This window comes from Lactuca saligna, chromosome 5, assembly GCF_052625555.1.
Source record: "Lactuca saligna cultivar CGN05327 chromosome 5, ASM5262555v1, whole genome shotgun sequence".
Taxonomy (NCBI): Eukaryota; Viridiplantae; Streptophyta; class Magnoliopsida; order Asterales; family Asteraceae; genus Lactuca; species Lactuca saligna.
This window is the reverse complement of record NC_136421.1, coordinates 20,837,526-20,854,889: the sequence shown is the minus strand read 5'-3', so window position 1 is coordinate 20,854,889 and position 17,364 is coordinate 20,837,526.

The window sequence follows — 17,364 nt, the reverse complement described above, 5'->3', positions numbered from 1 at the left end:
TCAGTGGGGTTCGGAATGGTAAGTCCCGCCTAGATATCCCATTGAACCGGGATAGGAAAGATAATTTACACAGAAAGTACTAATAAATTATCCTCGTAGTTCTAAGTACAAGTATCCAGGTAAGTGAATACAGGATAATGCACCTATGTAACAGTGTTCTTGTATGATATTCATGTAAGTGTGTTCATGTAACAGGTAATTATATGTATATGTACTCATGTATCAGGTAATGTACTAGTATAGACTCAAGAATGAACTGACTCTTGTGTGATTCCTTGTAATAGGATAAATGTTTGATATCTTCAAATTATCCCTATGATAAGTTACTGAATGATAATTGGTTGATCATGTAGGTTTATACACTCTTACTACTCAAGGATGTGGGAAGAAATGAAAGATGTAAACTATAACATCAATACATATATAAGAATATAAATGTATATGCATAGTTTAGTTCAAGAATGTAAAATGGTTTTGTAAGACATCTTATGGGTTTTGAACAATAATTAACAATGACTTGATGCCATTTTTAATATACATTTCAAAGGTAAAGCATTTGATAATAATGTGTTTTTAATATTTAAAACCATTTCATGCATCACATTTTGTAGTATGTGAAATCTGTTAAATGACAAACACAGTTATAAAATACATAACAATGATTTAATAACATGTTTTTTTATACTTGTATTCCCCCCCCCCCCCTTAAAGTATTTAAAATCATTTAAAACATTGATTAGGGGTATGAACTCACCTGTAGTTGGTGATTGGGATGAACTGAACGATATAGGATTGCTAGGTGTCAAGCGAGGACTTGTACACACACTACGATCCTCATGAACATATAATCACACATATATGCATTCAATTAGACTTAAATCACTAATTGATAATGTTAAAACATCCTAGACACAGTTAAACACTTTATATAAGTGTTTTAGGCCCTAAGGATTGCATCTAAGCTAATGTGGGACAAGGCACTTGTGTTTTAGGGTTTCAAAAGACCCCATATATGAGTTTACTCCTCATATACTAACACACATGGAGTTTACGGTTGTAAACTCTTGAGTTTACGGCCGTAAACTCCCAACCATGGGGGCATTGTGTGTTTTGAAGTCCCAAATGATTCCTAGAATTATTTCAACTTGGTGGTTAAGTCCTTGGAAGGGTTTAAGGTCTAGAAATACTCCAATTAGGAGTTTACGGCCCTAAGGCCATTCCCCTTAGATTTTACGGCCGTAAACTCTAAGTATGGTGTGTTTTTGATGCTTTCAAGTCTCTTGCACATGTGATATAAGTTCTAGGCTTTTGTTCCAAGCATATGAAGACATTAGGCACACTTTGGTGCCATTCTTTCATGTTTACGGCCCAAGAGCAAAGCCTTGACCGTAAACACACTTTGATAAGTGATTTTGATGTGCTTTGGTCCTTAGATTAAGTGGGAAACAATTCCATGTAAAGGTCTAGGGCTTTAGGTGTCTTAATAACACCCTTTGGTCCATTTCTATGGAGTTTACGGCCTAAGATACACTTGGGCCGTAAACTCTCATTTTTTTGTGTTCTTTGATTGTTCTCTTGTCCTTAATACACCTACAATTAAGTCTAAGGCAGTAGCATAATACAAGGAACAAGCTAGACTCGGTTTCGGCTTTGTTACGGGAGTTTACCGCCCAAGAACACCTTGGGGAGTAAGCTCCTAGATGTAATGATTTAGCCATCTAAATCATGTTATAAGCACATATAAAGCTTTCTAACACTACTAGAAATCAGTACTCACGATTTGGGATAAAAACTCGAAGATCCGTGAGAGAGAAAATGGCTTTTCTCTAGTTGGAAATGTGAATAATGAATGAATTTGGTTCAGAATTCTATTTATAGTCCTGAGATATTTTTGGCAGAAAATATTTTTATTCCTGAAATGATCTCTAATATAATAGAGTGTTGGAATAACAGTGTTGCACAAAACCCTAGTGCACCCACTCTCCTGATATTTCGTGAAATGTAAACCCTGAATTACTCAAACTTATGCGAAAAGTCTGAAAATTAACTGTGACTGCTATAACTTCTATTGAAGTGATATAGTTTGTACAGAATGGAAATTTCGGGTTGTCACAATTTCTCTTTAACTCATAGATTAGGATCGAGGCCCAAATTATACTTGGGAATATAAGAATGAGATAAGAGCGAAATATCTGTAGTTATTTAAATCGCTTTGATTTCGGGGACGAAATCCTCAAAAGGAGGAGGTATTTGTAGCATACACATTCGGTTATCGTGTTATGTAATTTTAAAAGTGAATACTATTAAGAAATATTATATGATATTAAGTGTTAAGTTCTAACAAGATAGTTTTTACGAGAATTGAAGTAAAACTATGTTTAGAATCACTCGGAAAATATTGGAAGTCTTATGAGATTCCAATCAAAATGTCAGATATTGAAAATTAACGAAAACATAAAGTTAAAAATAAGTAAAATTATATTATTGAAAGTTGTAAAGAATCTCGTTAGAAACATTTAGGCGAAAACCTCATCGAAATCCGAGTTATAACGAAGAAGTTGTGACTTATTGAAGTTTCGAGACAGAACCGACATGACGTCGTATGACGTAAAAAGTGAGTTTCCGATAAACTACTTTTTAGCATTTATGATCTAAATGAAAGTTGTAGTATTCGTTAAACCGAGAACTTTCATAAAAGGAACAACAATATATGACTTAGTATGAGGAAGTTATGATTTTTCTAAGTTTCGGAATAGCAGTAGACAACTAAAAACTCGAAATAAAGGTCGAGTGATTATTAGCCAACGCAACCTAAACTAGAATCGAAGGTCTCGTCAATAGTAGTACAACGGTAAAAAGACAGACGAAAACGAACATCGGATGAAGAAGTTATAAAATTTTAACAGACTTTTCCTGTCCCGTCCCGTTAAAAATATAATATTAAAAATGAATTCTAAATTAGCCGATGGAGTCTAAACAAAAGTTGTAAAGGATAATCTCACTTACGTGTGGATATAAAGAACGTCCAAAACAGAGCTCGTGTGCAAAATATATGATTTTTTGAAGTTTTTAAATAAAAATAAATCAAAAATTCGAGACTTATCTGAAGGTGTACGTCCAACGTACTTCGCTTCGTATGCCCAACGTACTCATTGTTGGGCCTCAGATCAGCCACATTTCCGGTCTTCTCTCAGATGCCACGTATCTCGTACATTTGACACGTCCGAAGACAATAAGCCTCTACGCCCCGTGTACAAGGGGTACGCTCATCGTATTGGACCGCCTCGCAGTACGCCTAACATACCAAGGACTACACCCAACGTAGTCAGCAATTTCAGACCCTATAAAAGGGGTGCGAAGGCTGCCTTATTTTGTTTACAAATGCTTACATCTTTCATCCTCTACTCTCCTTTTTACCAACTTTTAACCCCCCTCCCCCCGGAACCCCCGATATCATCCCCGACACCCGAAGCAAGTCCCGATGCCCCAAAGTTCCCGAGAAAATTATATTTTCAAGTTGAAACTCTGCCCTAGTAAGGCCAGTTTTCAACTAAAATCCCCGGTTTCATCACAAAAAGTTATATTTAGAGTCGAAGTGCTGCCCAAATGAATCCATGATTATTTCATGGTGAGTTCAATATATAGGAACTATTGTATGTTATGTGTTATATGTGTTATGTGTTTTTCCGTGTTATCATCTTGTGTTATTATTTCCTCTATTATGGTAGAAAAGTGGTACCTTTGACCATGTGATTAGTGAAAGGACTTAGACTCACAATGGTACTAGTATGTAGCCTCTGGCCATGTAGAGGAAGTCTCGTGAGAGAATGAATTCTATTCTCTGGCATTGGTAGAAGGTTAGATAGGATTAAAAGCCTGAAATCTACCAAAAATGTTTAATCAGAAAGTGTATGTATTATGTGCCATTTGGGCCGAAGCTTTATTGATGTATATCAAGTATTGAAATTGTTATGTCTCATTGATTAATATGGAAGGCTTGTCGCATGATTCACATATGCCTTTGTTGTTCCTTGTTCCATTTGCTTATGTCATATTGAAGTATATATATGGCATAACGTTATATTGTATCTATTATTGAACTCACTAAGCATCACTGCTTACCCTTATCAGTGTTTAACAATTGCAGGAAATGAGAATATAGTATAATCATATACTGTTGGTGTTGGGTTTTGAGCATTCTAACACTCCTATGGTGTACATGCAACCCTAGAAACCTTGGATCTATGTTTGACTAAGATACATGCAAAATGATATTCCAAGGTTCATAATCCTTTATATCATACATGGGGATCTTATATTCTAATAGTTAGTAAGAATTACATACCTCTTTGTAGCTTGGATTCCTTTGAAACCTTGTGAGCCTAGCACCTCATGTGTGATGCCTCAAATGCTTCACACAACACCAAGTACACTTGGAATAAACTCTAAGAGAATAAGGACTCTTGGATTTTCAGCTAGCCCTCTCTGATTCACTCTAGTGGCCGAAAATGGTGAATAATAGTTTCTTTATATAGTATGTTACAATTAGGGTTACACCATGTACACCCTAATTTTCATGACCTTTCATTTCCATGACCCATGGGTTATGTAACCCCCATGGAGCATCTTATGGGTTTAACCCAACTAGATAATCCATGGAGCCTTGGCCCACTATACAAGTTATGGATGATTGACACAATCAACCCTTATATTTAATTAGTCTTCTTTTGATCACATAATTAATTCTAAATTAATTATTGATCAATACTAACTAAATATTATTATTCTTATTATTAATATATTAGAACTTATAATATATTAATAAACCATAAGTGTCTTATTTCTCATTTAGTCTATCCAAGTGCATGATGCCATGCAACCTAAACGGATCATGTCGGGTTGGGTCAAGTACATACCAAATATACTTATCGACTTAGACACTATATCTAACAGTCTCCCACTTGGATAATGAACATAAATATTAAAATAAAAAACATTAGTTAAGGGAACTAATTTTTTTTCTATCTGACATCCTAAAAAACACTTCTTAACACACTCTATCAAATGTAAAGTATGTTGCATTTATCACACTTGTACTTTCTATTTGAAACTATGAAAAACACTTCCTAACACACTTGATCATCTGTAAAAGTATGTTGTTGTTATAGCACCTGAACTTTCTATTTTAAACCCTAAAAAACAATTCCCAACACAGTATCATTTGGGAAACTATGTTGTAGTTATACCGTATTATTTTTTTCATCATATTACAACATTATACTTTAAAACTTACTCGATTGTACCAACAATTTTCCAAAGTATAATGTTTTAATAGGATTTTTTTTGAAAACTACAAACAAAAGCACTAGAGTCCAAGATAGATAAATCAAAACCGATGTCATTAGTTTGAGTGGCATATGTCAATGAAAGAAGTTAGATACACAATTTTTTGAAACATGGTTACATAATTCATGTCAGTTGCATGAATTTTTAAACAGAATAAAACTTTGTTGAATAAATTGGTGGAAAAGTGGGGTTTTATTACATAAACTGATAAAAAATATTGTTGTATAATTAAGCATATTGGTCCTAGAATAAAATGTCTTTGCATATTTCATCTAAAAACTATTTGTTGCATACATTGAGAAAATAATGTGATTTTTTCCACATAACCTTACATTCTTACCCTTTTTTTTTTGCATAAACTTTTATATAAAACCTAATTAAAAAAACACCTCAAAAGAAGGTTGTGAATGTAGTGATGGTCATGTGTAGATTGAAGAAAAAATTACATAACTTTTCTCCTTAGATAGATTAATAACCATTCGAGATAAACAACAAAAATACAAAGAAAACTTTCAAGAAGCATATACCTTGGAACATGTGAGGATGTAAATTGAAATTAAAACAAAATCAAACCATAAAACCCTAAACCTATGTTGGAGAAAAAATGAAAATCCAAATCAAAGACAATAGAAATCAAATTATCCCAAATCAATCACTTTACACGATAAAGCTTTTTCAATGGATTTTCTTTTGGTAAAAGTTGAAGTAATTGGTAATGCAAGTGAGACGTGTGTCATCAAGAGAGAAAATAGAGAGGACGAGTCAGCCTGTAATGAAACGTGTGCCGTCAAAATAGAAATTCGGAGAGGATGAGGCAGCCTACAATGAAGCAAGACATCACATAAAGTCTTTACCTATTCAATATATGGAATAATTATCTATATAGTTAAAGGAATCTTGAAATAAAATGAAAAAACAATGGTTTACCTGTTGTCACCCACAAATTTTGTGGACACCATATCATTTTTAGTGCAACCCAAGATCCCATTTAGCCTCCCTAAGAAGAAACCCAAAAAACAATATTACAAAATTTTGACCATCATCTATATGGAATTCAAGATAAACCATAAACTGAAATAAGTTTTCTTAGTTGATAGCATCTTTGATCTCATAATAAGTGGCATAATTTTCCATTGTAACGATCAGATCAACAGCTGGGACACAGAAATAGAGTCCAGAGCAACAACATGATGTTATGGAAAACATTTCATGAGTATAACAAAGTAAAGAACTCTAAAAACTAATGATATATAACACTTCAAGTAGATATCATCCATAAGGTTATATAAGAAAGAAATGAAGAAAAAATGAAAAATGGTTGTTGTGAAAGAAGTATGTGCAAGAATTGTTTTGTAACATACCAAAAATACTAATACAATTTTTTCATATTCAAATCATCAAATCCATACAACATTTGTTCCAAAATTAGTCATACTAAAATGTATCTCATAATTTAGAGTAAAATGATAACAATTAGTGCGGAAAATCATTAAGGGATGTTGTGCAGTCAAGTCGGGCCCTTCCCATTGCAACTGGAAGTACTTGAAAATGTTTAAACCACAAAAGCATAAGCACAAAGCTTAGTAAATTTATCAAAATACCACATATCATACATATCAGTGGTCCCAATCCTAGGGGTGTATTTCAACCTTACGTGAATGTTATGATCCAACAATAGTCTTACAGTCACTTCCAGACTACAACCCAATCGTAGCCTTTCTACCATGATCCAACCATGGTATTCCATGCAAGTCACAAAGACAAGCAAGTGTCTTGATCCCACCATATTCTTTCATTCAAGTGTCGTGATCCAACCACAATCTTTCATACAGGTGTTGTGATCCAACCACAATCTTTCATGCAAGAGTCACAAAGACATGCTAGCAACTTACATAGTATAGTAAGAAGACTCGTCTTGTAGACGTAGTCAACAACTAATAGCTTTCATAGTCAATGAATTAGGTTCTATACACATCCTAATAACCATACAAGGTAAAACCATAGTTTACTTTCTAAAACTAGCCAAATGGCCAAACATCAACCAAAACAAAAAGTCATCGGTCAAAGTCAACTTCAACGAGTCTCCACGTTGTGGCCTCATAATGGCCACATTGTGGAAGAATAAGACAAAATGATCAAGAATCCCCCCAGTCACCACGTTTTGGCGGCCAAAATCTCACGTTATGGAAACTGGGTCTCAACAGCTTAATGGATTAAGCTATTTTCTTTTTACTTCAATAGCTCAAAAGCTCAGATCTAGTCTTTCCAACTATCTTGATAAATAAAGTTTCCAAATTATCCATTAAGTCATTCTCATAAGTCAAGATCTCTAAACCTACGTCATAAATAAAAAGTTAAGGCCTAAGCTTAACTAATAATCACTGAATCACGAAAGCCATAAGTTCATAACTTCTAGAAGGATTTAATACACCTAAATCATCATAAAAATCGATGCTTTATGGACATGCATGCTTAATGCATGTCTCTTCCAAACTAGGTCAAAACATGGAAGAAGTGAACTAAAACTTATGTATGAGACCAAATACACCATAAGAATTTAGATTTGGAACGCATAAACCCAAAGGACCTCGAGGATCCATAAAGTTTCCAAATTTATGGAACCCAATCCTCTAAAATTCCACAACATGTAGAAAAATGGACAAAGAACCTAGATCTAGAATCATGCAACATAATGATTGGATCTTGAACAGTTCTAATGGTCTAGAAATGTGCTAGGTGATGATGATGAGGCTTCCAAGTGTGATCTATGAGCCAAGGAAGCTTCATTCTCCTGCAAGATGCCAAAACACCACAAGAACTTCAAAAACTCAACAATGGAGGCTAGATCTAATTATGGTTGGAAAAGAAGGTGTTGGAGGTTGAGGGTATGCAAACCCTAGCTCCCACTTTCCTTAAATAGGGACTAAAGCCCAAAAAAAATAGGGTTTTGCTTTCAGCCGCTCTCCACGTCGTGGCCTAATACTTGCTACATCGCGAGGCAAAAAATGATCTGCGATCACTTTGGTCATGCCACGTCGTAGGCACACCTTTGCCACATCGTGACCATTAACACTCATAAATAAATTATGATTTAGTTATACCTGAAATACCAGATGTTACATGTTTCTAAAAGTTAAGACTATCTACCATCATTCAATAAGAGCACCGGTTCTATAATAGAGGTTTCTATTCCTAAGTTGGCATCTTTATAGCTCACAATGTCACTGTGTACATACTGTAGTAAGATATAACCATAAGCGAATACAACATAAGAATATAAAATTGATAAACATTAGAAAAAAACAACTACTTTTTAAATATTACCCAAAGTCGATTTGTAGGGTGGGTAGAGGACGATGGTAGAGATGGCAATAGGTGGTGGAGGATGACGATTCTCAAAGGGATGCGGTTCATACTGACTGTCTTGGTGACACCTACGAAGAGAACCTTATGTGTTCCTTTAGGTTTTTCTTCTGCTTTGTCTTCCTAGCACGACTAAGTTTGTGGCCGATTTCAGAGATGAATATGAGAGAAAAGAAAAATCAAAGACGAATTTTATTGTGGGTATTGAATAAGAATAATGTGTTGTTCTTTTTATTAGAAAATCGATAGACGGTAGTCATCTGATTGGAGGATAGAGGCGGTTAGCCGATAACTTTTAGCTGGAGCCAAGACTTTTAACCAACTTAGAACGTTCCATAAGCTAGTTGTGTTTCAATGTTATATATAATGTGTAGTGGATAAGGCATAATATGATTAAGGGTTCAATTGTCATTGATCTAATTTTGGTTCAAAAAATTAGGGGCGAGTATGAAGATCAAATCGACTCGTTTAAGGGAACTAAGTGGACAACAAATCAAACTGGTTAGTATATATATTGGTGTCAGTGTTGTCCTTGTTTTTCGGTTATTAACTCGGTTAGAACCGTTACAATTTGTTATGCTGTTGGTACAACTCGATGAAGTCATGTTCTGTTATCACATTAAAGTCTGAATACTTTGGTACTCTACCTAGATCCTTTTCATATGCGGGATCTATCAAAAATACATAAAGAAAATAAAGTGTTTATATAATCTAAAATAAAGTATAAACATTAAATTCAATGTTTAAACAAAAAAACAATTCAACTTTGATATTCTATGTTTTGGGTTTGCAACTCAATCAATATGTAACCAAATTAGGTGTTTATATCTTTTAAAGTGAAGTAAAAACACTAACCACATGTTGAAAAAAATTCATGCCATTCCAATTTCAAGAGAAAGAGTTATGAAGTTTTAGATTAGGAAGTGATTTTGGCTCATCAAATTTCGGGTAGGTCCCGATTATTTACTTGGAATCGATGGCATCGAATCAGGATCAACTAAGACACATATGACGAACTGATGGTCGACTCGTATTTTCATGACCAATACCAGTCAGGTCCAGGTCCGGACCAGTCCAACCGGGTCAAACGCTCCCCCTAGGGAATATGGTGAACCCTTATGGTGGTTGATTAAAGTGAGCATGTGTAATGGGGGATATATTGCCAATGTATAAAATAGGAACCAATCATCAATTGTTTCGAGCCTTCATTGTCGATGGATTAATCTTTCATTCATGAACAACAAAATATTGTGATCACACCTTGACTTCTGCAAACCAAAGATGCTTAAAGAAACCCAAATCATTCATTGAGAAATTAAAACATCACCCGAAGGCCACAAATATATGCCAATTCAGCATCGTTAAAGCCTTCCGAGAATAACACATGCAAAATCTTTTTCCTTAATCTCATGATTGATAATCCCCATAAACTAACTCAATAACCTTCTCTTTCGGTTCATCGATCAACAATTTCATGTCCTGCACCATTTGTTTAGACCTTGTCATTACTTTTGCGTAGAACATATGTCATGACTTATATTGTGCACCATTGCATGTGGCTTACAACTAATTAGTTGTATTTGATTACTAACATGTGGTTTGGTTGGGACCAAAATTTCTTTATGTTAAATCTTGTTAGTGAACACACTAAATCATCTGATTTATTTGGAAAATTAAATTGATTCCTATTTTATCCTCCTACTTCATCATCCTACTTATTCTTTGATTGCCAAGTATAATCCACTAATTCACTTTCATCATCATATAATTTGATTATGACACGAGTAGGAGGAAAAGTAGGAAGATTTTATAGGAATATATTCAACTTATTGGTTTATTTTAGTTGAAACGCGTGTATGAAACATGCCTTTGGTAAGTTGTCGCATTTAGACATAATTTTGGTAACTTGTCGTATTCGTTCTTTCGGCCAAACAATTAGTTAGGTTGAACTAACGATATATTATGTGGATAAGCCGTTGCATCAAGTTTACATGTTTCTTTTAATCTTTCATTTAATATAATGTGATGTATGTCGTTTTTAGGGGACATACTTTTTAATATTGTCGAATCTAAAGTTTATATATTTCTTTCAAACATTTGGCTATGTATTTATATTGGACAAATGTTACCAAATAATAATAAGATTTTTTTTACTTGTAAGTGATTGATGAATTCAAATGCGACGGTCTAACACTTATGTGGCATTATCCTACTTACGTGTTAATTAAATTTGAATGTTTTAGTGTTCAATATATATTTCTTTTAAGGCTTGAATTCAATGAAATAGTAACGGAATTTTGAGTATGTACTACTTAGATCATTATTTTTTTCTTACATCAAATTAGATCATTATTTTTTTCTTACACATCAAATTACTGAATTTTCAAAAACCTTCTAATTTTAGATCACTATTATGACATGTCATATATCATCTTCTTCACCTAGATCAGATCCATGACCAATTTTCTTGATCCGGTTTCAGTTCATCCACACGACAACTCATTATCTTATACAAAAATTTGGGGTCATTTAATAATTGTTAACTGTGTTAGAGTCGATTAGGTTAGAAGCTGACTGTGTAAGAAATTCTGATTGTGTCCACATCTGATGAATTTATAAGAAGCTGACTGTGGTGAATGACAAAAAATGACCATATTACCCTTATGTTGTGCTAGATAAAATAATTATACAAATACAAATTGTCACGTAAAGTCTAAATAAAACATAAATCATTTAAAATCAAAATACTTGTCATACGAAATCCAAATACAAATAAAAAACAACATAATAATTTGAATATATATTTAACGTTCACCATTTAAAAATAGTTGATTAGCAATCTGGTTACACAAAGTAGCCATATATTCAACGACTTATAAACCTCATTGTATGTCTTGTACATTTTGGCCCTCACTTCCTCCACGTTGCACGTTAATATTATCCATATTGTTTTGTTCAAAGTTTGTAAATAAGTCATCTTGAATATTAAATTTTCGTATAAAATTATGGACCGCGACACACGCAACGACTATGTCTCTTTGCACTGGAAACGGATAAGGAGTCATTCATTTTAGGATTGTAAATCTTGCCTTCAATACACCATATGCATGTTCAATAACATTTTCTAAGTTGTGCATGAACTTGATTGATCTTTTCTTCCTTAGTTAAAGCCTTGTTTCTTCGAAAATCGGCTAAATAATACATAGTATTGCGGTAGGGAGCCCTAAATCCACGTGTGTTGGTATATGCGGCGTCACAAAGGTAATATTTATCTACAGATCAGTGTCACATGTATTATATATGTGCGTTGGTTAAAAGGGTAATACTTATTATATAAAGAATATAGATAATAAAAGTTATAAAAGATTACTGTAACATCCCATAAATAAGACTACAAAAAAATCTCATTTTTAGACTAATAAAACCATAAACCATATCATTTACATAAAAACCAAATTATAAAAATGTATCGATACATCATCAAAATCAGAGTAAATCACAGAATGCGGAAACATGTGGTGTGTGCTCTGCAATTATCCTGAGCGCTTCTAATTGAAACCGAAGTACCTGAAACATAAGCTGAAAACCGTAAGCACAAAGCTTAGTGAGTTCCCCACAATACCTCATACCACACATACATAAATCACATACCGGGCCCCCACCCTCCATCGGGCCTTGCCCGATCTTGAGTGACACTCGACCTCGGGCCCCACCCAGCATCAAGCCGTAATCGACCTCGGGCCCCACCCAGCATCAAGCCGTAATCGACCTCGAGCCTCATTCAGATTACATATTTGTCAATCACCATGCCCCGCCTAACATTGGGCCCCTCCAGATACACTGTAAGCACTACCAGCCCAATGGGGGAGTGCTTATAGTGTATGGTGAGGGTACCAGATCTGGGTCAGCCTTCTGCTCTTCTGCCAGGACTAGGCAGAGTTTACAGCATGGTTGTATGGGCTTCTTGGCGTACGTGATGGATATGTGGGTTGTTTCAGAGAGGCCTAGTTCTATCTCCGAGGTTTCGATAGTGTGCGAGTTCCCAATTTTTTTTCCAGAGGAGGTAATAGGTGTGCCTCCGGAGAGGCAGGTGGAGTTTCGGATCGATTTAGTTCCGGAAGTGGCGCCTATTGCCAAGTTACCATATCGCCTTGTGCCACCAAAGATGCAGGAGTTATCCTACAACTCCAGGAGCTGCTAGGGAAGGGTCTTATCAGACTGAGTAGCTCGTCGTGGGGAGCGTCGATCCTTTTTGTCAAGAAAAAGGATGGTTCACACCGGATGTGTATAGATTACTGGGAGTTGAACAAGATGACGGTCAAGAACCGTTATCCACTTCCAAGGATCAATGATTTATTCGATCAGTTGCAGGGGAATCTTGGTTTTCCAAGATTGATTTGAGATCTGGATATCACCAGATGAGAGTATGCGATGAGTATATTTAGAAGATGGCCTTTAGAACTCGCTATGGGCATTACGAGTTTGTGGTGATGCCTTTCGGCTCACCAACGCACCGACATCATTCATGGATCTCTTGAACCGAGTGTGTAGGCCTATGTTGGATCGGTCAGTGATCGTGTTCATCGATGACATCTTGGTGTATTCGACGTCCAGAGAACAGCATGAGCAGGATCTGCAAGAGGTTCTTGGGGTTTTGAGGTCGAAGAGGCTTTATGGCAAATTCTCCAAGTGTGATTTTTGGTTATGATAGGTCCAGTTCTTGGGACACCTCGTTAATTAGAATGGGATATTGGTCGATCCGCCCAAGATTGAGACAGTTATGCGATGGGAGATGCCGAGATCCCCATCCGAGATCAGGAGTGTTCTTGGATTGGCCGGTTACTATTGGAGATTTATCAACGATTTCTTCAAGATTGCAGTTCCTCTCACCAGATTGACCCGGTAGGGTGTCACTTTTGTTTGGGGGCTCGAGCAGTAGACATCATTCGAGACTCTTCGCCGGAGGTTGTACGGAGCTCCGATGTTAGTCCATCCAAAGGGAGTGGAGGAATTCGTGGTCTCTTGCGATGCGTTTGTTTTAGGGATGGGTATAGTTTTGATGCAGAGGGGTCACGTGATAGCATAAGAATCGAGGCGACTAAATCCTCACGAGACGAGGTATCCTACCCATGATTTGGAGTTGGCGGCGGTGGTGTTCGCCCTTAAGATTTGGTGCCACTATCTTTATGGTGTCCGGTGTACCATATACACGGACATTAAGAGCTGGAAGTACCTGATGGATTAGCCCAACCTTAATATGAGACAGAGGAGATGGTTGGATGTAGTGAAGGACTATGACTGTGAGATCTTATATCACCCATGCAAGGATAATGTGGTAGCCAATGCATTGAGTCCAGAGCCGAGAGCGCTCCGATTCGGGATGTGTATTTGAGGATGACAGTGATGACTCTAGTCTTAAATACCATTCGAGAGGCTTAGCTGGAGGCTATGAGACCGAAGAACCGCAAGAGAGCATGTGATTAGGTAGGTTTTTGAGTTTGTGACGGACAGTCGTGGGCTTATAACTTTCCATGGGTGGATTTGGGTGACCTATATAGGTAGAGCTCATCGTGTATTATTAGAGGACGCGCATAGATTGAGATTCTCGATCCACCCAGGGGCCATTAAGATGTATTTGGACCTGAAGAGAGACTATTGGTGGCCCTGTATGAAGAGGAACGTGGCATGGGTTGTAGAGAGGTGATTGACCTATCGCCGGGTTAAGGCGGAGCACCAACGTCCACATGGTCCTTTGTAGCCTTTAAAGATCCCTTAGTGGAAGTGGGAACAGATTTCTATGGACTTTATCACCAAGTTGACGAGTACTGCGCATGGGGTTGATGCGATATAGTTGATTGTGGAACGACTGACGAAGAGTGCTCACTTCCTCGCTATCAGTGAGAGTTCTTCCGCAGAGAGACTGGCCGAGATTTATTCAGAGAAGTGGTAGCTCGGCATGGAGTGCCGACCTTGATAGTGTCAAATCAGGACGTGTGCTTTACTTCCAGATTCTGGAAGAAATTTCATGAGGAGTTGGGTACCCGGTTGCATTTCAGTACCACATACCATCCGCAGACACATGGGCAGAGCGAGCGGACGATTCAGACGCTTGAGGACATGTTGTTTGCATGTGTTATGTACTTCGGAGGAAGTTGGGACACTTATTTGCACTTGGCTGAGTTTTCTTACAACAAAAACCATCAATCAAGCATTGGTATGCTTTCCTTTGAGCTTCTATATGGGAGAAGGTGTCGGACCACCATTTGTTGGGGGAAGTAGGGCAGCGAGTTATGGGTGGCATTGAGATAGTGTTGAAGACGACCGAATAGATTCAATAGGCCAGGCAGAGGTTACTGATAGCCTAGAGTCGCCAAAAGAGTTACGTTAATTGGCGACGATCCAAGCTAGAGTTCCAGGTTGGAGATTATGTCCTTCTGAAGGTATCCCAATGGAAAGGCGTGATCCTATTTAGGCAACGGGGCAAGCTGGGGCCCCGATATGTTGGTCCTTTCATAGTGATCTCCAGATTAAGTAGAGTGGCCTACCGGTTGGAGCTACCAGTAGAGTTGAGCCAGATTCATAACACCTTCCACGTGTCTCAGTTGAGGAAGTGTGTAGCCGATGAGACGATAATGGTACCCTTAGAGGACATTAAGGTGGATGCGAGCCTGAGTTATATCGAGAGGCCGATTGTGATTCTCGATCGGAAAGTGAAGGTTTTGAGAAACAAAGAGGTGCCCCTAGTTTAGGTCCAGTGGCAACATCAGAGGGGATCCGAGTGTACTTGGGAGCCGGAGTCCGGGATGCACGAGCAGTATACAGAGTTATTTTTGGAGCCTGGCCTCGAGGGCGAGCAGTATCCATAGTTATTTCCTTTTTATTTATTAATTATTGAGGCTTCATGTGTGACTCGATGAGTTGTGAGCTAACTCATCGAGTAGAATCTGATTAGACCACATGGGTTTAATGATCAACTAAACGAGTCAGAGAGTTGACTCGCTGAGTAGGCGTTATGAGGTGAAACCCTAAATCCACGGGTTTGAGGCATATTTAGGAGAACTTATGTCCTTATTTCTACCTCGCCAGTTGCCCAACACCCTTGAGTGAAACCCTAAACATGTGTAGTTAGCTAAGAGAGTTATAGAGCTAATCCTTGAGTATTCTAGTGCATCTTTGGAGGAGAAGAGGAGATTATCCAGCAAGGAACGTGGAGGAACTGTTGGATCTAGTGCTATTATGAACAAGAGCTTCTATGGAAGGTAAAAAGCCTACACCTTTCTCATCTTGAGGATTTGATCTCGTGATTATGGAAGATTAGGGCTTTTACCACCTTTTATTGGGAAATTGAGTGCATTGAGTCTATCAGGAGGTCTAGACTTTAGATATGGACCTTGTGAGGTCCACAGAGTCCAAAGGTCCAAACTTTATTCAACTATATAAGAGTATTTGTACTTAAACACCCTTGTTAGAGGTTTATTGGCATTTGGAGAAAAATATGCCATGCATGAACGTAAAGATCGAAGCTTTACGTGTCATTAGAGCCTTGGGAGCCTAGATCTAGAATGTGTAGTAGTAGATCTGCCCTTAAAACGTCTGAATGAGAATTCAGACTAAAGGGACTCACCGAGTCAACGAGCTGACTCGACGAGTCGGCTAGTGTTTTCCTTGATGAGTCTGGACACGGGTAACTCGACAAGTTGACGGGCTAACTCGACGATATGAGTTGGGGTTTCACGAGTTTCTGAAGGAACAAGGGGGACTCGGCGAGTCACATAGATGAACTCGGCGAGTCGGGTCAACATGGACAGTTGACTCGAGTGCTGACTTCTATTGACTTTAGGGTTTGGTCAACGCAGGGGGTATGAGGACTATGAAGGTGTAAAATGGTCTTTTACCCATTCCATGAGTTTGAGAGAGGGGTTAACCTAGCTTATTTTGAGTTGTGATTTAAGTGTTGATTAGAGATTATTATCTTATATCTTAGGCGAAGGCTAGTTCAATATTTGTGTATGATATTACTACTTACTTGATTACGAGGTGAGTCTTCTCACTATACTTAACATGAGTGGTATCTATGTGTGATCGGAGGGTCTTATGTGTTATATTGAGTATTTTGGTATCCTGCATTATGTCTTTGTGATTTATGATGATTATTATTATTATGAGCTTGTTCAGTTTGGACCGGAGGGTCCACCCGAGTTGTGGGTCCGGAGGGTCTCCAATGAGACACATTGACCGGAGGGTCATATTGAGTTAGCCTCGAGTGGCTAATATGATGTGTGCAATATTTTGGGAAACTCATTAAGGTTCATGCTTACCGTGTTATGTGTTATGTGTTTCAGGTACCTCTCAGGATCACGAGAAGGAACCAACTTGATTGTACACACACTTCAGTTGGAGTTATGTTTTTCGAGGATCTTGGATTTGGAACATTTTTGGGGCATGTGTTTTGATAAATTAATGTTTGTGGGATTTTGAAAATGAGATAATTGTGTTTTTAAAATGGAAAATTTTGTTTGAAAATTTACGGTGTTACATGTGGTTACCCACTTTTATACAGTTCGGTCCGATTCGGTTTTTTTGCCAATTTGGTTTGGTTTCGGTAAGTGCACATGAGTTACCCGCCCCTATGGTGATGGGTCGAAATTTTATTAC